The sequence below is a fragment of the Typopeltis vanoorti genome, chromosome 2 (assembly GCF_054136105.1).
Source record: "Typopeltis vanoorti isolate ZY-2024b chromosome 2, IOZ_Tvanoo_1.0, whole genome shotgun sequence".
Lineage (NCBI taxonomy): Eukaryota > Metazoa > Arthropoda > Arachnida > Uropygi > Thelyphonidae > Typopeltis > Typopeltis vanoorti.
In genome coordinates, this window is record NC_143550.1 from 104486222 (window position 1) to 104512647 (window position 26426).

The window sequence follows — 26426 nt, forward strand, 5'->3', positions numbered from 1 at the left end:
GCTAACAGTAATTTTTACGGATTTTAAAACTTGCGATTGCTAACGTTTCCTTCTCAGTCAAATATGAGATTGCGGACAAATAATGTATAGAAAAAAAAAAACATTAATATGATTTCGTGCCCATTGAAAATACTGAGCAATATACCATGACTAACTCACATGTGTAGGTAGTATATTTATTTTTTGTCTTTGTTTTCAATTCTGTGTTTATACTGTAGAATCAGGATAAAGTATAGAATTTCAGAAACATCTTTATCCCGAAGATACGTCTCACAGACAGTCTAATCCCAGAATCTGGAGATACCAAATCCTAGAGATTCTAGTCAGTTCAAGAAACGCTGATAACCCTGTCATATATTTATTCAAGTAATACGATTTAAAGAAAAAAAGATGGATAGTGAAGTTTACCTTTTGATTATTTCGCATCCAACCTAAAGTATCTAAAATATACCTATACACCTCTAATTTATTTGTTCCAATTCATTTGAGACTATGTATTCGTTCAAAGTTAAACCTGCTGCCATCTAGCGGAATTCTGCACTTTTCTAAATGTCAAAATAGTTCAGTTAATATATTTAAGAGAACATTTATTCTATGGAGACATTCTGGCAGTGACTTAAAGAAAAATCACTAATTTATAGATAGCAGAAAACAATAATTCCCAACTGCTACCATGGAAACATTGTAATTAAAATGCTGCAAAGAACTAGTTATTAGTTGCGCTACGGATTGTTATAGAAGCACTAAGAATGTTGGTTTGAAGAAAGCTTAGCATTGAGAAAATCTGTTCTTTCTAAGACAACTGCGTACAATAAAAACAAACCCACAGCTGGAAATAAAAGATCCCAAAAGACTCCCGCTGGGACACAATAAATGTGGTATTTTCGAGGCTTTAACACTCCTTCAGAGAAAATCTGCTCACGTAAATAAGCCATTATGGTTGTAAGAAAGAAGAAATCTTGCCGTTTTACACTGAGATCAGCAAAGTCGGAAAAATCGAGGGTGCAGAAAAATTGGCACACATTGGCTTCTTTTACAGTCCCAAACGTTATTATCCGCTAGGGAGATGGGCAGCTGTAAAAAGGATCTGTGAATTTTTGTGGTTCCTTCTCTCTCTCAACTTTATTAATACAAAAGAATGTTAGATAACTAAACTAAGCTTGTCGATGCGTCTTTCTAAGCTTGTTCACGTTTAATAATACACCAAAAATATCGTCAAATAAGCTGCATTTGTTATTAAGTACGATATCCCAAGTGTGTCATATATTTCACTTTAATGGGAAAATCTTAACAAAAGAAGGCTACTTAAAGCAAAAAACACTTCTACTGCACTAACATTTATGACCTAATATAAAAATGAACGCTTACCAGAGTGTGTATATCGTTAATGTATAAGTATACATAAAATGTAGATAATAAGTTTGGCTCAAGGCATCTTTTTAGCGTGGTGTAATGTTACTTAAATTAATTATTGGGCATCAATGTAGTAACATAAGCTTTGTCCTAAATACATGTGCTTTTCGTTTTTAAATAACACAATTCTCTCATTAGCCACTTCTCGTTTCCTTAGAAACGATGACGTCACAATTACAAAGAGTTCGCAGCTTCTGTTACCGGGAGAATGTTGGGAAAGTGTATTAATTGGATAATTTGTAAATTCTCTTTTCTTTTCTGTTTCTATCGTTTTAAATACATTTTTAACTCCAGTATAAACGAGAAATAAATGAAATATCATAATTATTTCATGTTAAATTCACTTAATATGTTTTATCGTAGTAAAATGATTTACGTTCTCATTATAAAGATATCTCTGGTTCTGTTTAAGGAAATTTACTAATACACGAAGGTGCATTTAGTATTCTGGTTGCAATCTTTGAGCGGAAGGTTACTCAATTTTCACGAGAAAAAACAATTAGGCATTGAGCTCAATTTCAAGCAATACATGAAATAAATTGAATCAGAAAAACACATATATTTCTGCTTCCACTGTTAGCAGTAGTTTGGGCGATCAGAGCGCCCTCTACACCCAGAATTGGAAAATCGTTCGTTATAAATATCATGCGTTTGTTACAACCAATAACTTGAGGATATTATTAGTGATATTTCATTTATTTGCATTCATCGTTGCCCTCACAAGTACTTTTTCATTCAACATTAAGTAAAAATATCACTTTAATATGAATCGATGTGGTCAAGCCCAGCAGACTTTATCAAAACTAGTCAAAAAAGAATTGTGTCGATTAATAAAAAGGAAGACCGCAGGTCAAAGGTTAATCCTTTCCGTTTGCCGTTTTCGAGGCTAGCCGTTTGCTGGCGACACTCCTGACCCTTTACCAAAGCCTATGAAGAAACAATCACATGGTAAGAAATACAGAAGGTGGGACAACAATAAGAGAAAGATGTAGAGAGTTATTGTGACAGAAATAAAGTGGGTCTTGGATCGAAGATCCATTCTTCTTATTCTTACGGACGTCTGTCGTATGTGTGGGAGTGCGCTGGCGCACCATTGTAGAAGGCAACAATGACCAGCAGTTGTACTAGTAATAACAACAGCTGCATTATAGCGGCCAGTATTGGCCTCCACTTGATGGCTATTGCGTCTTTACAATGAAGAAAGGGGGTTGCCTATTTGTTCTTTTAAAAGAATATGATTTTTTCTTTGATAGAGCGCAGTAGAAAAATAACATCTCTCTCTCTCTCTCTCTCTCTCTCTCCCCGGTTGCTAAAATGTTAGCTTTTATTTCGGCGTTTTAATATGTCTTAAATCTCTGAGATTTTTTTTTTTTTTAAATTTTATTCTTTACATTCAAGTAGCATATCCTTTGTACAATTATGTAGGCGAATAAGTTTATGATCTGGTGCAAATTTAGAAATCATTTACATACATGATATTACACATATTTACCAGTATTTTCAGTCATTTAACAGATATCCTGTGTCCAGACGGTATGTTGTTTTTGTTTATTGTTGTTTATAGTAATGTACACCTCAACCAAGAAGTTGTGAGTAGTGTCTTTCAGTTTGGTGCATTCTATGGCTGGTTTGTTTGTTTTGGGAAAAATATTTTCTTAATGCAGTTTTTTTTTTTTTTTTGAGGGTTCTTGAGAAGGATGTGAAATAATCATCCCTCTATAATATCAGCAAATTAATCCACTTAGAAAAAGCACTGCTCGATAATTAAAAGAAAAATAGAACAAAAAGTTGATTACTATCAATACAGAGACTTAGCGAGGCGAAAGGGGTGCTAGGATACACAGAAATTTTGAGGCACTCGTTTCAATCTCCGTTTCTACTGACCGTTTGTTATAACCGTTGGTGTTAAAATAAGAATCATCCGAGATAAGAATCACTCACCCGCTGAATGGCCGATGATGTGAATTATCTCCTACAAGGTTAAAAATATTAAAACAGAATTCGTTAATCAGGGAAGTGTTTGACATTATTTTCCATATTACGATGAAAAATAATCTGAGAACAGGAAAAACAGTATCAGTAATCGATTTTATCTGCCAAATACAATTAACAGTGAATAATAATAATAATAATAATAATAATAATAATAATAATAATAATAATAATAATTTTGTTAATACTTACACATGATTTGGAGGTTTCACTCAGAGTTGGGAGAAAAGTACTTCAAGCATTTTTGATACAAGCACTTTTATTTTTTTGCATTATTAATTATGCACTATTAATTATTATAACGAAAAAAAAAAAACACACATCATTCATATAATACCGTTCAGTAGAATTATATATACAGTATATATTTTTGTCGAATTTTTCGCTTTTCCTATTTTTATTGTAAAATCGCTTGTTTTTCTAAAATAAACAGATTTTTTCTTAGCAGCTCACTAAAACAGAAATGGATCTGAATAGTATCTACATATTAACTAATTTTTTCTCTCCTTTTCTTTACAGATCTTTGGATTTTAAACCGAATATTTGCTCATCACCTCAAGTCCAATAAATAGGTAAGTACGCATGTGTTGTTTGTCTCCATGTGTGTGTGCGTGCGCACGCGTGTGTATGAAAAAAGAGAGAAAGAAAGCACTTTCTTTTGAAGCATTCATTTTTCTATTAATATCGTTGACTGGGGATTTCTATGAAATCTTGATATAGTGTTTTTTTCGTTGTGTGTGTGTGTGTGTGCAGACTTTCGGTATTGATTCACAGTCTTATGATTGCATTCAGACTTTATTCCTCATGTGTCATTTATAACTGTTTCTTCATCTCCCCAGTATAACTTTTTCCTTTCCCCCCCCCTTTTTTTTTTTACTAAGATTTATATCCTTCATTTTTTTTTTTTTTTTTTTAATTTTGGCAGTTGCCGCTGCAACTTTTATCCCCTCATCTTCTTTTTTTTTAAAATCTTTATTAGGCGGTTTAATTGTTATCTATCGGCAATGGATCGAAGGTACCACATCTGTTATTGGTACATTTCCAAACTATATGTTTTTCTTTTTTTAGGTATTTCTTGCTTTACTTCCTTCCATAGTAGATTGTATGACTTTGATTTGACAAAGCGGAAAGAAACCTTTTTTGTTTTATATAATTTCACCTTTTCATTGGGATAATTGGTGTTTCTCAGTTATTATTCCTTCTGTGGTTTACGAAAGCGCGCCTTTCGTATTTATCAGATGCTTGCTCAATTATACTTGAAGAAGACTTTTCAGTTTTCGTTTATTATTGAAACTTGGGTCTTGATTGTGGTGATCTGGTTGAAAATTTTAATGGCTTCTCTTATTGACTAATGAAAAAATAATGAATTGCGATATTTATATTACACTGTTTCCATTTGTAATTTCTAAAAATATTCTCGAATTATTTGGTTACCAATATTTGGATTCCTTTCACCGAACTTTACAATCATCCATTGCAAAATCTCTCAAGTTTGTGAACAATTTAAAAGGGAAGTTATTTTTCTTTATTATTTTTATACTTTTGCCTTGTTTTTAAAAAGTATACCAGTATTAAGAGAAAATTACTTATATCGAACAGGGCAATTAGATCTGAAGGATGTTAAAGAAAAGCAAATAAATTAATTAATAAATTAGGAATTTCTCATTTGCTCCACGAAAGTATGTCAACTGCTTCCTCTAAAATTAAAACTTAGATGCTTCGTTGGTTGTTTTAATTCAGAACTTTTGTTGCAAAAAAGGGACAATTAAGTTTATTTTTTACATTTCAATCAGTAGCGTACTCATTTAAAACACCGTTTATTCGTTAAATATAAAGAGTTTTTCCACCTAGAAAAAACTTCTGTCTCCAAATTATAATAGCTTTTGTCTATTTAAGACTGACATCACATTATGGAGCCTCCGTAGCTCAGTTAGTAGAGACGAATTATTAGCAGTAGAAGCCCTTGGTCGGAAAGACCTGGGTTCGATTCTCGTCCATGATGTGAGGAACTTTATCTGGTCTCTTTCGACATACGGAGACCGACTAATAGTCGGTCTCATACGGAGGTGGAGGTTTTTCGGTTTTTCACCCGGAAAATCGGGTTTTTCGTTCCGTAGAACGACAAACCGGAACACACACACACACGGCTACAGTCATAAATACTTACGGCAAGGAAGGCAACGGGAAACCACCTTGCGTCATCATCTCCCTAGTAATCAGCTGCAACCATCTCAAAGAAAGCCTGAGGATAAGATCCCATTATGCTCTTCTGTTTTTCCACAAGTCATAATACATTCTTTTTTCGAATACCAGACGGACGAATATTTCAGTGTGTTTCTACTGTTACGTGTCAAGAACGAAATAGGCGATATACAGCGCTGTATGCACACTGGAGCTCTAGTTGTGTTATTAAAATAAGTGTTATTCTGGCTTATATTTACGGCAAGACTTAAAACGGCATGTCTGATTAATTATTTTAATATTGTTATCAGTTTTAAATCCGGCGGGAACTGTGAAAGGTGTATGCTCCAAAATGTGTTTCTCTTGAATATTTCGAGAAATTCACTTTAATATTTCGTCAACCAAAATACTCATCACCAGTTTGTCCCTTTATGGTATATGTATCTGTCATTGTGTTGACAAATGCAATCACAGCTCTACACAAGTCGGACTTTAAGAAAGTATTAAATTAAAAATTATAATGTCGTCGTTACTTCCAAGGATATTTCAAGTTGACTTTTTTATGGAGTGAACAAAAGATGAGCAAAACTCATTAAATACAGTATAACCTAACATATTTCCTAATAATGACCGTTAATATCAGAGGAGACAGCACAATTGTCAACATCCTCTGTATTAATATAAGTTGGGTGGTTCGAGCAAAGCCAGTAATCTACGAAAGTGGGTTTGTAATAGCAAAGAGAACTTGCTCATATAACCAGTTTAATGGTCGGTCCTTCCTTATGAATTTCTATCACAGTTGCAATCTTCAACCTTCTTTTTTTTTTTCCCCCACAGAATCTGCTCATTAAGAAAAATGGGTATGGATATGAAGTTCAAAGTTGCACAAAAGAATGACACCAATCTTAATTTTGAAGTCTCGGCTGTTTTCAATTTTTAAAATGCTTATATGAAAGCTAATGTTAGTTTTCACTCACGCTTGTATAGCCAAGGGAAGCATTTTAAACTAACAGCTGCGATCTTAGCCTCTAATACAATCTTTATTATGGACTTGTGCTAGCCATTTATGTTGCCATTCAGAGTTAGTAACTTCATTTTTCTTCGCATGTTAACGAGTGACGCATGCGTCGATAAAACTTTCAAATCCATGAAATAGTGTGTTTTCTTTGCGATAACCCAAGGCACTATTTTTTTCTTCTTCTCATTTCCTGGCGGTTCGCTTTACCATAACTTTATTTGGTGTACGCCTGAAGATTGCATAAAGGAGGTTGATCGTGTCTTTTATAGCAATTTGCGTCTGTAGCTGCTCTTCCATGATATCGCTGTGTAAACTAAAAATATCCCAAACTAAAATCGTAAAAGCATAATGCAATCATTTCGAACGAAAAAAAACATTATACATGTGACTGTAAATTTTTTAAAGGAAAATTTGTTTATTTCCATCATATATATATATATATTGCGCTTCGTCTTGAACTTGTTTATTTTTACAAACATCGTGAATATGTTTCAAGACAACTCATAAAATATATTTTACATAAATAAAACGCAAAATAAGAAGTATAAATATAAGAAATACTTTCAAATCATCAACAAATAATGAAGAATTTCTTAATTATGTTACTGGAACATCTTTGGGAGAAGATGGACCGAGTCTTTGGCTCTTCATCTCTTTATCTGATTTTAGCTTGTGTATGAGGGGATTACTGTGGGTAATTTACCCGCTCATTGTGAGCATTGTAAGCTGTATTAGCTTTCTCTTGCGATGGCGGATTTCGGTTTTTTCTATTTGAAACGATCTGAGGGTTTGTAGTCTGCTGCGTGTCGAACTAGTTGATGTGGGTGATTATCTGTGATTGTGAAGAATTTTTCTGCAATGATTGTCATGTAGGTCTTGATATTTGGAAGGTTGGCTTCTTGGTGTAACTGCAGATTACTGATGAACCAAGGGGCATTAAATGCTATTCTTATGTATTTGTTCTGGATCGTTTGCAATCTGTGGATGTTCTGTTTAGACGCGTGTCCCCAAGTTGGTGAGGCGTAAGTTATCTGAGGTCTTATCACTGATTTTCAGAGGAGAAATTTGTTGTTTATGTTTAGGAAGCTGTTCATATTTAAAAGTGGATATATTTGTGCAATAGTCTGAATTGCTTTGGTGGAGACACTATTTATGTGTCTTGAAATTTAGGCGTTTATCCAGATGAACTCCTAGATACTCGGTAGAGTTTTGCCAAGGGATGACCTTTCCAAACATTTGTATGCTTGTGTTCGGTTCTACTTGACGTCTGGTGAAAAGTACTGCAGAGCGTTTTCCTGGGTTGATTGCGATACGCCATTTTTGTACAAATTCTCTAATTCGTGAAACTGCTCTCTGCAGCTTGTTTGAGGCTAGATGTGGACGGAGTGGATCTGGCTATGATAATTGTGTTATCGGCATAGAGAACGAGTATTTTATATCAATAAAATAAAACAAAGAATACAAAATATCTTGAGTACTTTACATGAACAAAACAAAGAATAAGAAATATTTTAAATAATTCATAAATAAAACAACTAATTCACTATATTTCATGAATTTAAAATGTTGAGAAAAGCAATTTTGTTTTTGTAAACAAACACAAGAGGAGAAAAGGGTCAACTATATTATGCTAAAATAAATATTAATATTTACATATTTAATTCAATTTTAAGGTAGTTTTTATTTTTGAATTTAATTTTTTATTTAAATATATTCATTAATTTTTATAATGAATTTTTGGTGTCGAAATAATAATATATATTTTTTTATATTCAAGATAAATTAAATTTCGAAATTATATGCATAAATATTTAGAAATTACATTTGTATTATATTTATATTCATTTATAAATGGAATTTAAACATTTTATTTATATGTATAAATAAAATAAAAAACTATTCTTTCATGTTTTAGGATATTAAAAAAAAGTGTTTATATTTGATATAAGAGAAGAAATTTTATTTATTTTGAATTCTATTATTGTATGAAAGAAATATTGTTGTTTTGGCTTTCTATATACACATTACTAGTTTTTCAAAATGGTGACGAGAAATTGTGAAAGGTTATTGTTTTAGTATTTAATAAATCAAGTTCAGTAAATTTTCAGTAATAAAAATGGATGCGAAGAAAAAAAATAAAAGTTGCTTTTGGCAAACATCCAAAAACAAACAAAAAAAAAAACAAGCAAAAAAAAGTGTGATGATTTGCCACTTAAAATTGATTTTAGAATATTAATGTTTCCAGAACGTTAAATGATGTTAATTTATGAAATTAACCTAATTTTATTATCGTGGACATTACGTTTAGACGCTTCTGGCTAAACCACTTAATTTCTTGCTCATTAAAAAATACATAGAAATAGAGTCCGTGCATTTTTTATTTTTTTTTTTAAATGAGAATAGCTGCGTGAAACTACCGATTTCATTTAAGTCAAGTGTACAAAATTGCACAATTTGAGTAACCCGGATATTTCCGACACACAGATAAATTGTAAGGTAAATACAGATGGCTTTTAGAAAATCTCATTGATATCACTTAAAAGCGAAGACTTGAGAGTTTCCATTGAGGTACTTCAGAGTGACTAAAACGTAGAATTCGGAGAAATTTGATTACGAGTTCCTAGAGCATGCGTCCTCGTATTTATTCATGGAAGAGAAGAGATGTGGTAAGGAAGGGAACGCTAAGGAGAATACATCGAGTCTCTCTCTCTCTCTCTCTCGATGTGTGTCTATGTTCGAGGTTTATGTTGAAAGACAACGTCTTTAATTGGAAGCTTTATACATTTTTTAATATTTGTTATTTATCATTTATTATTTGAAAACTGAAAATTTCCCCCAAATGACTTTCCATTGTAAATATTTATTTGGAACGTATAGCGCCAAGTACAATGTTTGGAACTTACAAATGGAGAATGTTTGCCAAGAAAAAATTTTTAAAAAAAATGGTTACTTTAAATTCTTCAACTTAAAAAAAAAAATAAATAAAAATAAAAATTTAACACTGAATTTTCAAAACTTAAAGAGAAATCTTAAGTGAATGCTTGCATCAAATGGTTTTCTTTTAGCAATTTTCGATTTGTTGGAGTACACTTCGGAAACAAAATAAAAATCGGATTACATAAGTGATATGAATGCAAAAAGGAGAAGAAAAAAATTCTAACTTCAATTTAATTATGTTGCATTTCTTTTTTCCCGTTTTTATTCTTTCCAATTTTTGAGATAACTATTTCTTTTAATTTGCACTTTACAAAAATCGAAAATGCCTGATTTAATTGTGTGAAGAATGATTTGAGATGTGTTTCCACAATGAGTACCAGGAAAGAACGAATGCGGCATTTTTTTTGGGGGGGGGGGGTTGTCTTTATGTAATCTCCATTGCATCAAGGAGGCGAACAAGCGGGCAGGACTGGAGTGACTCTTGTCTATTTCTGTAAAAGGGTGACGCGCGGCTTGTCATTTCCCCCCTCAAAAGTAGTCCCTTTTTCAGACGTGACAGAAAACTAAACTTGTAGCCAACCGGGAGCCATTCCTACCGTGTTCTATCTAATATTTGGGTTTTCCTTTTTTTGTTCCATTGCTTGTCTATATTGTTTAGTTATCAAGTGGGCTTCACTCGGTTTGTGTCGTCACTTTTTGTCATGTGCTCTCGAAACAGGGCGCTGCTCCTCCGTTAATACCACGTGGAGTTAGAAGCGTACGGGTGCCAGGGCTGATATCACGTGGTTTGCTGTGAGTGACGGGACGGTAGGGAAACATTATCAGTTTGAGACCGACGGCTGGTGAACACATGGGCTACAGCTTCGAGCATTTGGGGTTATAAAGATGTTACGTGTTTCTTGAGAAGGCTTCTCACACGGGCCTGACTAGTGGGGGCTAGAAGAGGGAGGTTCGTTCGTCAGCAGTATAGGATGTGTAACTCAACATTGTCGGTTAGAATATTACTTGGTGGCTGTGAAAGCGATTCAGTGTTTTATGAGCAAGTACATCTTCCAGTTTAAGATATATCGGGGAAAAAGGATAAATATATATCCTGTTTGGTTTCACCAGCAACGTTTTTTAAGTGTTGTAGGTAATTGGAAGATCGACAATTATTTGACTAGGAAAAGCAGTGAGGTAAGTTGAAACTCATCTTTATGCGTGAATAATTTTAGCATTTATATATTGAGTACGTTTTTTTATTTATTTTATACTGCATCATCATTTTGAATGATAAAAAATTAAATATAAATTGCTGATAAACCGCCTGTTTATTTTTCACGAAAGAAAACATAACCTACAACAATATTTCGTGATCTATTGAATTCATTTTGATGAGATGATAAAAGTCACTACTAATTGTTTTTTTTTTTTTTTTTTTTTATATATACTAGATATTGAATTATATTTGGCTGATATTTTGTTTTCTTGTTTTCAAAAATTATATACAATTTTTTGTTCACTTTTTGATAAAATAACCAATAAAATAGTAAATCACATACTATTTTTAATGTTATATTCCTTTTTGACATTTTCAAGGGATTACAGTGTAAAGTAACATCTTCCTACTAATAAAACGATCTCGGTATAGCTATGGTCGTGTGGAATTGTTTCTGTTTTTGGCGTCGTGTTTGTCTTCTTTAGCAAATTGCCAACTTTTTTTCCCCCTTCTCTTTTTCTTCATTAGTTTCCAGTGCATGCCAGAGCAATACATTTACTACTGTCACCAATAAAATAAAAATCGCTTAAAGTTAAATAAAAATAAAATAAAATAAAAAAAACACCTCCCTACAAAGACTCGAAATGCTGTTTGCTGCAAACCTTATATTTTATGGTAAGAAGTAAATTTACAGTTTTTAAAAGAGAAAAAAAAATTCAATTTGTTCGACAGAGTCGGATGATATTTAATAAAGCTAAACTTTTTTACTTCGGAGATTCGGTGCGTTAAAATTTATTCGCTAATTTGAAAAAAAAAAAAAAAAAGAAGACGAAGCGCGCTTCCATGCACGTACACACAGACACACGGGGAGGGGGGAAGAATATGTGTGTTTCGATCTATGACAAAAAAGTGTGCTTACCGTTAAAGTACATTTAGAGCTAGTAAACGTCGAAAAGTACTTTTCATGTAAAATTACCAATACATAAAATGATAACATTTAAAATTTTAAAAATTCATATAAAATTTTATTGTTTGTAATTATATAAAAATGTAATTATTTTTATATTTCTTATAAAATATTTCATATTTAAGTCATCCGTTATCTTAGCAAACGAACTGATAATACTAAATTGCATTTAATGGAGCGGTTCAATGGATATTTAGATAACACCACAGCTAAATAAAAATAACTCTATACAAGTTAGACTAAAATTCTTCACCAATTTATTTATTTATTATTATTATTTATTAGCATGCGCTGCAATACAAAAAATCTTTCGCGCCAAAACTTTTTTTTTTTTTTTTTAAAGTAAACCATGTAGCCCAGTTAGGAAAATAACTATTCTGTTCTCTAATCTAGTTAATGACATTTATATAAGGGAGTAAATGAGCGCAACATCGCGTGTCATGAAAACTATTTCTTTATTCAATTTCCTTGTGTGAAACTATTGCATTATGTAGATTAGAAATGTTGATAGTTTCGTATTCGTACGAGTCAGAAATATAAATACAAACATCACAAAAAAAGAACACGATCGCATGGCAACTGGCGGTAAATAAATAAATAAATTCTAGTAAAACAACGAAATCTGTTGTTATTGTGCAGATTGCTTTCCTGCTGCACGGTAACCTGTGTCCACCACACGCTATTTTTACATGTTATCACGCTTCCGCGTGTTGCTTTTCTGTAACAAAAGAACACGCTGGCGAATAATAACGTTACTGACTTTTAACGGACAGCTAGGTAACAACATATGCCGCACCAGGATGACTCGAGCATTACGGTTTTTTTTTTTTTTTGCTTTCCCCACCCGTGTTCTCTCTTAAAATGATGTCATTTTTAAGCAAACGAATAACATATATAAAATCACAACAGCCATTATATTTGCATTTTAATACGAAACTAAATGTTATATATCGAATACTGTTTTGTTGTAGTTTTCTTTATGTTTTTATAGCTTGCAGAATTTATTTTATTAGCATATATAAATTCGATATAAATTACGTATACTGATATTTCCGGAGAGAGTCATGGCTAAAATAACTATTGAATTATATTTGCTTTATGGGATTTTAATTGATTGATGATGATTAATAGACTTGAATATAGCGCATAAGTTAATTTGTAACAGCGAAATTGAATATTCAGTACTATTGCAGGAGATTTAGATGAGTTTGTTTTTCAATAATTTTAACCAGTTCTTTGTTAATTTTATTTAACATCGTAGCTTCAAGTGCGATCTGAGAATTTAAATAATTCTAGCTCTGTGAGATTTTTTTCTCTATCCATATTATGGCGACTATAATTAATTTTTTTTAAAATACCGTCTTTTCTTGTTTTTGCATACTGCGCTAGTTTTCATATTCAAAAGTTAGGGTAACTTAATTAAATTAGAAGTTGTGAGGCAAATTACCGCCGAGCCGAAGTGTATTACTTGTACACACACACACACACACACACACACACACACACACACACACACACACACATATATATATTAAGGATACCAAGTAATTTTATAAACTTGGTTTTTTCAAAATATACTCTATTAAGCAAAACAGTTAAGTTTGCGCCTGAACGTAGTTCAAGTCTAAAGGTAGTGCACAACTCGTATATATATATATATATATATAGAGAGAGAGAGAGAGAGAGAGAGAGAGAGAATCTATTTTTGTTTATTAACCGCGTGTGTTCTCTGGTCTGTTTGCATGTTAAGGGGGAGGAAATACCTGAATTTTCGGAATATAAAAAATAGCAAAGTTAAAAGAAGCATTTTATTTAACATATTAAAAGAAATGCAAATATCAAATAATATTCTAAAAGCTATCATAAGTATATACGAAAATAATCAAATACAAATAAGATTAAATCATGAGCTATTATACACGAGAGAGATAAACCAAGGAGTCCGAAAGGGATGTCCCCATTTCAGCAACTTTTTTTTATATTTATCTAAATGAAATAATAATAAAATGGAATAAAAATTTCCATCAAGGTATTAAACTTTCTCCTACTGTGAACTTAAACACTCCCCTTTATGCCGATGACCAAATAATTACAAATTCTAAAGATAACTTACAGAAAACTATTTTAAATTTAAATGAAATAGCCAAAGATTATGGAATGATAATATCAACGGAAAAATCAAAAACGATGGCCTTTAGATCCAGTAAGAACTAAAATAGTAATAGATAACAAGATTTTCTAACAGGTGAATTCATTTAACTACCTAGGATGTATGGTTACATATGAAAATGAAAATGATATAAACGTAAAAATTGCAAAATATTTAAAAATAACAGGTGTAATTAACTCTATATTTAAACCAAACCTAGTTCAAAAACAAACCAGGCTAAAAGTATATAATACATTAGCCCTACCGGTCTTAATGTATGGAAGCGAAATCTGGACAATAAAACAAAAAGACAAAGATTAACAACAGCAGAAATGAAGTTTATGAGAAAAACTGCAAAGTATACCCTATTTTATCACAAAAGAAACGAAGATATTATGAAAGAATTAAACCAAGAATCAGTAATACAAAAAATTAAAAAATATAAACATAGATGGATGGAACACGTTCAAAGAATGAAAGCAGAAAGATTACCAAAACCACATCTTTAACTGAGAAAGTCCATATAGACATTCCTGTCATCTCTATATAAAGATTCCTCACTCACAAATTAGCGATAAATGCTACTTTATTGGATAAATTACCACGGGTATGTCCCATAATTAAAATAAATACTTATTAATTTTGTCTGTTATTTTGCAGCAAGTTCTGTTTTCCTGTAACTTCTCTTAACGACTCCACTTGGATGGATTGTTAAGATGATATAACAAGTACCGATTTTTTTTTTGTTTGTTTTTGTTCTTTCCAAACAAAACTAACTATGAAAGATAAGTCACCAGGTGGCGTGACACGTAATAAAATTCACTTGCTTTTACTGATCGCCAACAAATTCATCATAGGAATGATTTATCTGCCAATATCTTGCTTGACGTTGCACTCTTTCACCACAGCTGTTGTTTGTTTACAAATAAAGGGCAACGCTTCTACTTGGGCCTACCAAAGTAAACAACAGTTCGATTTTCTCTTGAAATTTTAGTGTCATAAACAATGTGTGTTCTTTATGTGTAGACTAAGAACTTCATTTTTTAAAAATAGAAGCATGAACTAGGTTAGATTTTTAAGGGAATAGTTATGTTAGGATTTTAATAATATAACGTCAGAATTTCAATGGTGTTATTCCATTTATAGCCAACTTAATTTTGCATCCTTGATTTTGGAAACGTAGTGTATGTGTCCTATTTTATAATTAACTGAAATTGTTAAAAAAAAAATGTGCCTCTTGCTTTAGTCAAACATCACAAAATAACTTTGATCTTCCATAAAGACCACACGCTTTTGATGTAAACGCTTTTCATGTTTAAAATTCAGAAACTCTTGGCAGAATTAATAGATTATTTAATTTTTTTTTGCCTTTATTCCCCCCCCCCCGTCATTTTGTTGTTCTCTTTCTCAATCACTCACTCTTAGTTTGGCCCTTCAAATCTTATTGCACTTTCTAAATCCTCTTTAATGCATTCCAGTGCGAATAAATAATAAAAAAAAATACTACCTACTTCCTTTTACGTTTAGAAGAAAGGCAAACGAAAGAAAAGTGAGCGAAAATATTAATGGAAGATTTAAAAGGAGGAGACGGAGAGGAAAGAAAAGAATAGAATAAATAGAAGGCTGAAAAAAAAAGTTAATGAAGTCTCAAGAGAGAAGCCAACAGTGATATTTGCATGTTTAGATGGAAATATTCTGACAGAAATGCTTGCGGACGACAAAATTTGACAAAAACAGGGGTAAACGGATTATATACGCTCTCTCTTTTTCTTCTTTCCTCTCTCTCTCCAAATGAGGGAGTTTACATTGAAGTTACACTGGAGAATTGTCGTATGCAAATTTCTGCCTTTTAAAACTCTGTCTATTGGCGTTTTCAAGCCGGACTTATGAAATAAAGGTCTGCCTCAAAGCACAAATTTATTTGTTATACGCATGCGTGAACGAAATGCAATTGCCAACACATTAAAACCTTAGTGCGTTTTGTAATTTTTGTCAGCATGTTTAACTAATGCAATGGTGCATGTCATGTCCTATAACTGCTATGGCTGTTTCTTTATTCACTCCCTCCCCTTTCTTACCCTCGCTTAACACAATCAAAAGTTATTTGGCGCAGACCTTAATAGATATTTCTTCAGCAAACTACCTATTAGTTATAAAATTTTGATTTATTATTATTATTTTTTTTTTTTGCAAAAAAAAACAAAAAAAAAACAAGAACTTTCGGATTGAAAAGATTCTGTTATTTCCATGTGAGACCAACTAATTTATATCCAGTTGCAGAGCCCGTATAAGAAGTCCAATATGACATTCTAAGGGCTTTCCTTGTCTTGTTCTTTTCGTAGGGTGAATAATGCAACATCCTTTTGAATGTATCATGGCGGTACTGCCTTCAGAAGATTAAATAGCAATAATCACACGTTTTCCTCTCCAGATTTTTTCTTTTTTTCAGGCCTATGGAGGTACGATTAGGCACATTTTAGAAATATGGTTGATGAAGCCGAATTATTTAACCTAGTACCTGAATAAATGGATGGATTGGGTTGTTCTGGAATTATGGGTTAAGCAACTAAAGCTCAACGCAGCTCTCTCTCTTATATCTGTTAATTGCTTGTGCTTTGGGTCGATTTGTCTGTTTTGTGGAATGAAAATATCTGAATGGAAGAATGATAATTTGCATAAAGTGAACAGCTATTGTGGAGAGAAGCAGCCTATAATTTCAAAGAAGGGCGCATGCGCTTCTTTTCGCTCTCCCTTTAGTAATTATAAAAATTGAGTTGAGGTTTTCATGACTTGAATTCATGTTATGAAATGAATTCATTGTATTTTAAATACAATAAATATTTTTTGTATTTAAAAAAAATAACCTGAAGATGTACACAACGAGGCTCCGTAGCTCACTCGATATAGATGACGCCTTTTGATCCAAAAGACCTGGGTTCGATTCCTGTCCATGACTCGAGGAACCTTTATGAGGTCTTTTCTACTAAATGAGTTAGCCGGTCTTATACGGAGGTGAGGGATTTTTTCCTCCCGGAAACTCGAGTTTTTCACCCCTCAAAACAGGCAAACCGGTCGTCCCGTGAATACATCTACAGACAAATATTTACTGTAGGGCACGGGAAACCAATTTGTACCATAATTAATATTCCCTAGTAAAGTTGCATATTGGTACCCCACCAACCATAAGGTTGAAGGAAAAAACATGTACACAACAAGATTTACGAAACTAGTAATGCAATCTATATTTTTCTTTCTCAGTTGTATTAGGGGCTCGCCAGACAAATAATTATAAAACATATTTGTAATTAATAACTTTAATATTTAAATAAATATAAAAATAAAAAATAATTTCGTTATAAAATATACATTTTTTTCAAAAAAATTACAATTAAAACACGAAAGCGTTTTCGTGTCGAGTTTTTCAAAAGGTCCATGAGGTCTGGCTTTAATTTTTAAATTTTTGCTTTGAAGTGAACGTTTTTGCATATATCAAAGTGTATCTCAATGGTAATTGAGATACAACTCTGATCACCAAATATATAAAACCAATCATGAAATTGAAAAAAAAAAAAAAAGAAGAATTGGTTTAATGCCTTAGGTGGAAATATCGTAATGTTTGACGGCAACAACAGAACTCGCTTTTAATAGCTCAGTAGTAAGATGCTCACTACTACTTTCTACTACTTTCAAATATTCTATATTCGAGTGCACTTGTGCTGCCCCAAATATTCTTTAAAAAAAAAAAAAATATTTTAACACTTCGAAAGCCTAGTATCTATGTATAAATTTGCATGCATCCCTCCAAATGAGTTAAAATGAACGAAAGACGATCACCCAATAATGTGCTGTTAAATTGGTCAATGGGAAAAAAAAAAGAACTCTCCCAATCTAGGAGAGGACTGTTCCACAATTAAAGAATCCCTGTTTTCACTGCACCCCAGGTAGAAAACAAATCTCTCTCTCTTTCCCCTCCCTTTCCTGAAGTTAAGAGTAACCCATCTCGTTTGTCATGCACCCTCCTGGAACTACTCATCACTGACTCACGCATTCCAGATGTTTAGGCTGTTTTAAGTATCATCCAAATGACTTCGCTGTGATTTTATGTTTAGTTGTTTACGTTCAATGCGTTTGTTTAGATACCCTGTATTGACATTAACGGTCTGTTTGATTTTTCACTTACTGACTTAAAAAAAAAAGTGTGTTTTAATATTATTCTATTCATCTCAAGTACAAGAATAACGTGTATCTGTTAGAAAATTTAATGCTGTTATTTTTATAGTTACATCCTTTATTTTTAATGATCTTCCCATCCGTTAGCAAGCTAAGAGAGGCGGAGTTTGGTGTGTTTATTTTCGGAAATGCATATTAAAAGGAATTTTTCCTTTATTTCATTAAGCAAGTTTCATATATATCTTTCCCTCTGTTACAAATAACCACGAGAGCGTGGGCTTTAAAAGAAGAAAGATTAACAGACAACCAATGTTTATCTGAACTGAAAATGTATGGGAAAGTTTAGGTAAATTAGAAAGATATCAGTCGTGATTAATTAAATGCAATCGTTTATTCTTTCTATTAAGAAAAATTTATAATTAAAAGCGTGAGGTGTATTTATAATTTATTAAATGAAACATAAGAAAATTAGATTTCGCTATTTCATTACTATTACATTATGATTTTTAGTAACATAAATTTACTTATATTAATTCAAGAAAGTTTTGTAGATGCTTGGTAAACGTTTTCTTGTAGAATTCTTTAGCCACAATGTTTGTTCACGAAGTGAAGCAGTTCTTGTTTCACATGTGTGTTTATCTTTTTTCTTGTTATTTCTTAACTCGTTGTGTTGTGTTAGATCCGAGATTATTCTCAACGAAACTCTTAATTTAATTTAATTTAATTTATTTTTTACAAATGCACAAAAAATATCCACATGTAGCCAGAGCTCAGCTTGTTAAACTTGTAAACCCCAAAATTTAAAATAAATAAATAAATCGTGTTGTTGAAAATTTTTATCTCAACAAAAAAGAAACTTGGACAAACAGATTATTGAAAATTTTTATCTCAGAAAAAAAAAATCCTAGTACAAACAGATTATTAGAACATTTGAATACAATCAAGTTATGAGCATTAGTTTATTATTGCCAATGAAATTACTAGAACATAATAATGTTATAAGTATGGAAAAATATAAACGAAAGGGTAGATTAATTAATTATTAGATCTCTATTGTTCACGTGGAATTAATATTAATAAGCGATTACATTCCTCAATCGTATTACGCTTACCTAAATATTTAATAACCCTTTTATTAATAATATAAAACTTTGGACGATACTTGATATTAATGCATGATAGGTTTATAACCTTTCGTCAGTAAGATGCAAATGAAACAATTTATATACAGTACTTATAATTATTTCGTACACTAGCTTTTAAAATCGTGCCAAAAATAATTGAAAAAATGTGAACACAACTAGTTGGATGTCTGTCGTTTCTTATTATAAAAATTATTATCGCAAAGTGTTTTATATGAATTTCGCAATCTTCAGAATCAAAGTAAACATTCCTTCTCGGATTGCATTCAAGTGGATATCATAGTTTCAAACACAACGTGTAACACTGGCTACACATTATGTATAAAGGGCAATTAATATGCATTCGAAGACATGGTTTTGAATTATTTTTAAAAGTATAATATTTGTAACATCTGCGAAAACGTGTGGTTGAAAGAGCATGCTTAATAGGCGCTAGTAGGTTGTCTAGGATTCAAAATAATTGCATGCACTCTTTGATTGTCGTTGATCAGTAGAGACCAGGTGGCAGTTAAAAGGCACAGTGACAATATTTGGTTTAGATTGTTGTCTCCGTGTGTGCCACAGATTTCCACAAAATGTTGTCGAAAAAATATCAAGTGCAAAAAAAAAAAAAAAAAGTGTCAGTGATTGACTGAATCTATTTGTGACAAAAATTTTTGCGACTCATAAAGATATTATAAAGCTCCGAATTGTATAACTTCCTTAGGGGGACAAACTCGTTTTCCACCTTTATAATTTATCTGTACACCATGATGTTATCTGATTTAGTTCTCAGGGTTTTTTTTCCTTTATTTCTTAAATTTGAACTTCCATTTAAAGGAATAAGATTTAATTATGTATTAGAATCACGACAAATATATCGAATACAATTGCCAATTGGAATTACTGGAGGAATTCCCCAAGGTTGAAAGAACATCGACTTGGTGCACACGTGTTTGTAAACAAGCATAGAAACAAACACACAAAGTATTCTTCCGGGGGGGATTTCTAATTGATCATCACATACTGTAGTCCTGTGAGAAGCGATATGATGACAATCTGGGTTCACAATAAAGAGTCCCCATTCACAAAAGATAAGCACATCCAAGAATTTAGGGAGAAATTCCATAGGATCCCATCTTAACTAAAAGCTTAATCGAATTGAGCACGTCTTTGTATTTCATTATTTATTCCTTTTGTGTGAAAAATAAGCGATGTCATCCCCCCCTCACCCTTAAAAATAAAAGCCACCTGTCCAAAAAGAAGGACGAAGACACAATTCAATTTGTTGGTTACGGGACAGGTTGGCAGGTTTGTACAATGGGCCCCCTTAATAAATAGGCTGTAATGAAATGTTTACAATACAGTTGTCTTGTCAGATCGTTGACAAGCCGCGTGCAGTGGAATGAAGGTGTGATTGTATTTGTGTTCCCCACAACTGTGTTCACAGCAAAACGTAATCAAATTATATGGGTAAACACGCTCGCCTAGTTTCATCACCTTATTTACTATTCGAGATGCAATCTCCCGCGGTGTGTGTGTGAGAGAGAGGCGAAACTTTAATCAGATTATACTAGAATTACCGGTAATTTGATTAATATATTCCCCTGCTTGGCCTCAGGAAATGCCCATCACGAAGCGTTTCAAGTTCTAAAGGCTTTGTAGTGCTGGTGTACATCCATATATGGTTTATACTTGATGCCCCCAAATAAAGTGGACCGTATTAATAATTAAAAGAAATAATTTATTACTAATTTAATCTAATAACTTCATTAATTACGTGCTCACCATCTATCGTTCATGATATTCATGACTCGGGTAGATTTGAAACATTTTTTTTTTTTTTGTATTTTCAACCGCTCCTTTCCTCTGTCACATACGGCTATGATATCTGCGTATAATATGAAATTGGTTTCTTTGTTAAGAATAAAGCAGGTGTGACGTAACGTTTCCATGACAACAAAAGATTCTGCTTGAGTATATAGCGTGCCCATATATGCAGTTAGGCAACTGAATGTCTTTCACGTAGTCACCTTTATATTATTTCTTCATGTAAATTACGTACACACGAATAAAATAGGTGATAGGCGATGACATTTTCGCAATAGGCTGTTGCCTTTTTTTTTTAAAACTCTTAACGACGTAATTGCATATTAGCACGCTGAAGGTCGATTATAAAGAACCGTAACTTATATTTTCACACAAATACTTCAGTTGCTCACCCACTAAACGCCGTAGGTTTTATGCTACGTTTTAGTATAACCCACAAGTAAGTGTCAAGTATGCGAGATCTGAAAATGAGAGGGATAGAAGTCTGTATCTCGATCGAATGCGATTCTATATTTATTAGTTGACTGACTTGCCCCTAACTGAGTTATGCCATCTTATTGGATTCTAATACGAATTGCAACAACATTTATGGTATTTGTAAAATGACTCGATGCACACACTCTCTCTCTCTCTCTTGATTACCACACTGACATGGAAATGTTGCGAAATTATTTTAAAATTTACTTGTTAAATAAAAGAAACTAAATATTTTGCTTTGGTCAGCTAGACTGCATCACACCAAATTCACTAGAAAAAAAAAAAACTTAAAAAGGAATCACCTTCCCACTTCATAATTGTCCCAACAGAAACTGTCTGGCCAAGTCTATCAAATCGTTCCATTTCTTTCCACCCTCCCATAATCTTTCTTCTTGAACAATGTTCTAGCTCTTTTCCAACTTCTCCACCTTCTTTGTGGCTTTTCTCGTGACCCTTTCCCCGTCAATTTTCACTTCATGCATGCTAATTGGTTTTCTTTCCAAACCTATTCTCATTAAATATTTAAAACCATTTCAAGCCAGGGTTTACTATCATTTCTTCAGTAGTCCTACAACATGTCTAATGTCCTAATTTGTTATTCTCTTTCCTTGTTTTTGCCAATATTGTCATCTGATCTGATTTTCCCTTTCAGTCGTTTCCGACCGTAGGTGACTTTGTAGGCATTGCCCACAAAGTACTCCTGGTGAGATTTTTAGTCACGTTCTTTCCCCAACCCCCCAATTTTATCCGGGCTCAGGACCGGCATATGGCTGGGATGTATTCATGACTATAATCCGTGTGTGTGTTCACCGGACCGGTTTGCCTGTTCTGGGGTCGAAAAACCCGAGTTTCCAGTGAAAAAACTCTACCCCCGTATGAGACCGGCTAACTCACCTTTAGTCGAAATAGACAGACCAGATAAAAGTTCCTCACATCACTGACGGGAATCGAACTCAGGTCTTACCGACCAAAGGGCTTCGTCCATACTAACTGAGCTACGGAGGCTCAATATTGTCATTGAAATTTTTATTTCCATTGCTTGTATTCTATTTATCCGTTTCTTTCTTTCTTTCTTTTCCTTTCTAGTCTCCAAGAGTTTGTTGCATAAGGTAAGTTCAAGTGCCTATCAGACACAATCGCTAATTATTATTATTATTATTTTCCTGGTGTATATCATATTTATGCTTGTTTAGCTGTCGTAAAGTCCAACAGCGGTTCTAAGAATACGAACGAACGAACAAACAAATAAATAAATAATAAAATAAAGTCTCCTTAAACAAAACTTCAGAAAGTTTTGTTAAAAATTACCCTTCTGTGAAACATAACAAATGTTACTCAAAGGAGATACGAATTTCTGTGTATACATTTATGTGCGGTGATTTATCATTGATATGATGTTGGTTTGGTTTTCTTTTTTATATGCCTCTTTGCATCAAAAATTAAGATATCTCCGAATATATTTTTATTCCAAACAAGACGTATTTCTATAAATATTTCAAAGTGAACGTAGTTTGGGGAGATATAACAAATTATAGTTGGTACCAGAGATTAGCTGCTTGCACAAGATTAGAGTTAAAAAGTTGCTGCAACAAGGGTTATTTCCATGTTTTGCACATTATATTCCTTTATCGTAATCATTTGCCGTGAGGATAAGATTTTTTTTTAAATTGTGGTGATTTTGAATGTTCGCAAGACACAGATGTAAGATGGCGTAAAATGGCTAGATTTTGTTTAAAACACATTTGAAGAGGTCAAAGCTACCGGAACTTATGGGAGAAAAAAAAATTCCCTCTGTGACTTAAGGCATTATCATGCCACCTAATAGGCTAATTGTTTCTGTTTGTGATTTAGGTCGTAGATGATGCTCAGTATACAAGCAGTGGTATTGTGTATCGATCATTATACTCTACTCTTCAGAAATCATGCCGAAGAAGAACACTCACTGATGAACAACCACTATTTTTACTCATCTAAGTCATCGCTGTGCAGTATAACTGAAACATATTACAGCATTGTAGTCATCATCACCACGTAACATTCTCACATTATCCGATGATTTATGGGAGAAGTGCCATTGCTTTTTTCTTCTAGCCTTGTACAGAATTTACTATTTCTGCATAGAGATAAAATGTTCACAAAAAGTTGTAGCTAATGTATTTTTTTAGGATAGCTGCTCACTTAAGAGTTCAAAATTTATCCATTTTGAGCAGAGCGGGGGGAGGAGTGGGAGGATTCTACGGAGATTAGATAACGAACGACAGCGGCATTCTATTGAATGCTTATAACTCGGTGTCATTTCTCGAAAGAAAGAAATATCACACGAAGTCCCTGGTGCTTGAATATTAGGCAATAAAAGAACATCTTTTGTGGAGTGTTTGAATGTATTCATCATGAACGAGTTCTTCACTTTCCTGAAAGCGAATTAGTCATTAATTTATCCAACTTAATCTAAGTACATAGTCACAGAGTTACTGACTCCAACGTAAAGAAGATTTCTCCTAAAGGGAGAAATCTTCTCTAAAAGGAGCCTTCAACTCGATGTAACTTAGGAGCGAAAGAGCACCGAATAACAACTTCCAGTTTAATGAATATCTACTCAAGGCGATTCATTTAAAAGAGTTTTTAAGTAAATGGCAAACAAGGTATGTTGAAATGGAGAAATTGGAGAAGTAACTCTTGTTCCGGTATAGCCACCATACCGGACTCTAGGGTAAGAGACGGTCTTTAAGGTGAACCAGTACTCGTCTTAACAAATTCAGGATATTGGCGAAGGTATAGGAGGACATTATTTTACAATAGTTAGATCACATTCAGATAAATCACATGCACTAGACAGATCGATAGAAGGCAAAATTGGAAAGAGATATAAATAGTTAACCATTTTATGCATTTTTTTTTTTGTTTTAAATCTGGGTGCCTTCTTCTTATAGTCATTATCTACGATGTCCTATGGTTAGAAAGACCTGGATTCGAATTCTGTTTAGGACTCAAGGAATCAGGACTCATCAGTTGAAGATGAGATGGATATTTAGTTATAGAAGAGATCGTTTTTCATCCGTTAACGTTACACTGAATAATTTTTAATGATCATCGAATGCTAATAAAATTCATCTTCAATAAACATTACTGAAATTATTAATAATAATTTCGTGGTATCTTATTTAAAAATATATTTTATTTGAGCTTTGTCGTTAGCGACTGCTTTGGTTTAATATTATATGTAATATAGGCCTATGAAAGAGAATGCGTACTCTGATTTTTTTTTTCTCTCGAATATATAAATTCTGATGAACATTCTGTTTTCAAAACTCTGCGATTTTCATCAGTAAAAGAATTTCTTCCGTTTAGGGGAGTTTTTGGGCTTACTACCAGTAGCCAATGAGTTTTGCGGGCGAACCTGGTAGATCACGTGATTTCGTCGCTCAATTCCTACTGACTACAAGTGATGTCGACATTTGGAATCTGCTCAGGAATTTTGTCATAGCGTTAGAATGGGTGGCCAGTCGGTTTATTGGAAAGTAGTACCGCGGTGAAAGAGCAAAGCGGGCGATGTGGTCTGCTTAGAGTGATGCCATTGGGAGGAGTGGTGATGGGTGTCTCGTGATAGTTGTAAAATGACATCGGTGTGCAGGAAAGAACCCAACAACGTATTGCTGAACTTTGGCAAACATACAAAAAAAAAAAAAAAAAAAAAAAGAACCGGTTACTGAAATTATTGTGTGGTTTCCTAAACTGCCCGCAATAAATTTTTAAAAATAGGCCAACGACTTGGGTATAGCCACTGGTTTGGAGAATTCTCCGGTAATAAAGGGAATTATACAATAATCAATGAATGATATCTAACTTTGAGCAGTTCTGCATTGCTAACATGTCGACTTTATTAATATCGAATATATATTTATGGAAAACTGTTCCGAAAATAAAAAAAAAACTCATAGGAGACTAATGTAGAACAGTCTTCAAAGTAAGTAGGAGACATACTTGCCATACTTTGGTCTCGGATTGATGGATAAAGTATGGACACACACACACACACACACACACACACACACACACACACACACACACACACACACACACACACACACACACACACACACACACACACACACACACACACACACACACAATTTTTTCAAGTGGTACTGCATGAATATAATTTATCTTTAAATTCAACTGACGATGGCGATATATTTAAAAAAAAACGAAATAGAACAATTTTGCATGCTTTAGTGATCATCCTTAAATAATATTACCTTTTAAGGAGGCTTACCAAAATGTGACACAATGACTGAAGAAGATACCTGGAATAATTTGAATCTTTCATGAAAGAAACGCAGCATTTTGTAGCATCAAATGAAAATATTTAAAATGCTGATAACTTACCTGAATGGCTGAGTGGATAGTTTTTACACCACTCTCGAGCCTATAAATAGATTTTAAGCTTGAAGCCTACTATTTGGGAATGAATGTTTTTGAATATCCTTATGTGGGATAGGCTTCAATTTCTGGTGTAAGATTACTACCCTACTTATTCGAGGTCTTATACGTTCTATAAAAGTTTCATTTCTTGGGTTCGGAGGAGTTTTTAACTCTTAACCAACCCAACGTACAAATACTTTAGTTTCCGTCCTTTCCAAACAGAAATTCAACATGAACTATTTTAAAAAATCATATAATAATAATGGATAAATACCTAAACAAGCTGGCACGATTAAAATTATTTATATATAATATAATATAAGGACTGGCTTAAAGGGACGAAGCAAGAATGCTTTTCATCTTCCCCGTTATCTGTAGAAGACAGTGTAGGGATAAGGTGTTATTGAGCTATTAAGGCCCTGATCATGGCAGGAGGGTAACAGCAATAGCCGAGCCTCAGTTAGAACTTCATTGGCTACAGCATTGCCATCCATTATCCTCCATGGGTCTGGATTAATCCCTAAAATTATAAAATTATTTATTTACTAGTA

At 33.0% G+C, this 26426-nt stretch overlaps 1 protein-coding gene across 5 annotated transcripts in view; it reads left to right on the forward strand.

The window, feature by feature from the left end:
* LOC150109305 (irregular chiasm C-roughest protein-like) overlaps positions 1–26426 on the forward strand; it is a 641937-nt gene that overhangs the window by 309695 nt on the left and 305816 nt on the right. For 3 of the 5 annotated variants that reach the window (XM_090407227.1, XM_090407244.1, XM_090407237.1), the window contains one exon: positions 3925–3977. The gene's annotated coding sequence lies outside the window, so the exon portion shown is untranslated. Of the gene's footprint in view, positions 1–3924; positions 3978–10441; positions 10718–14355; positions 14463–26426 lie in introns of those variants that run through there. The other 2 variants (XM_090407254.1, XM_090407262.1) reach the window with 2 other exon arrangements.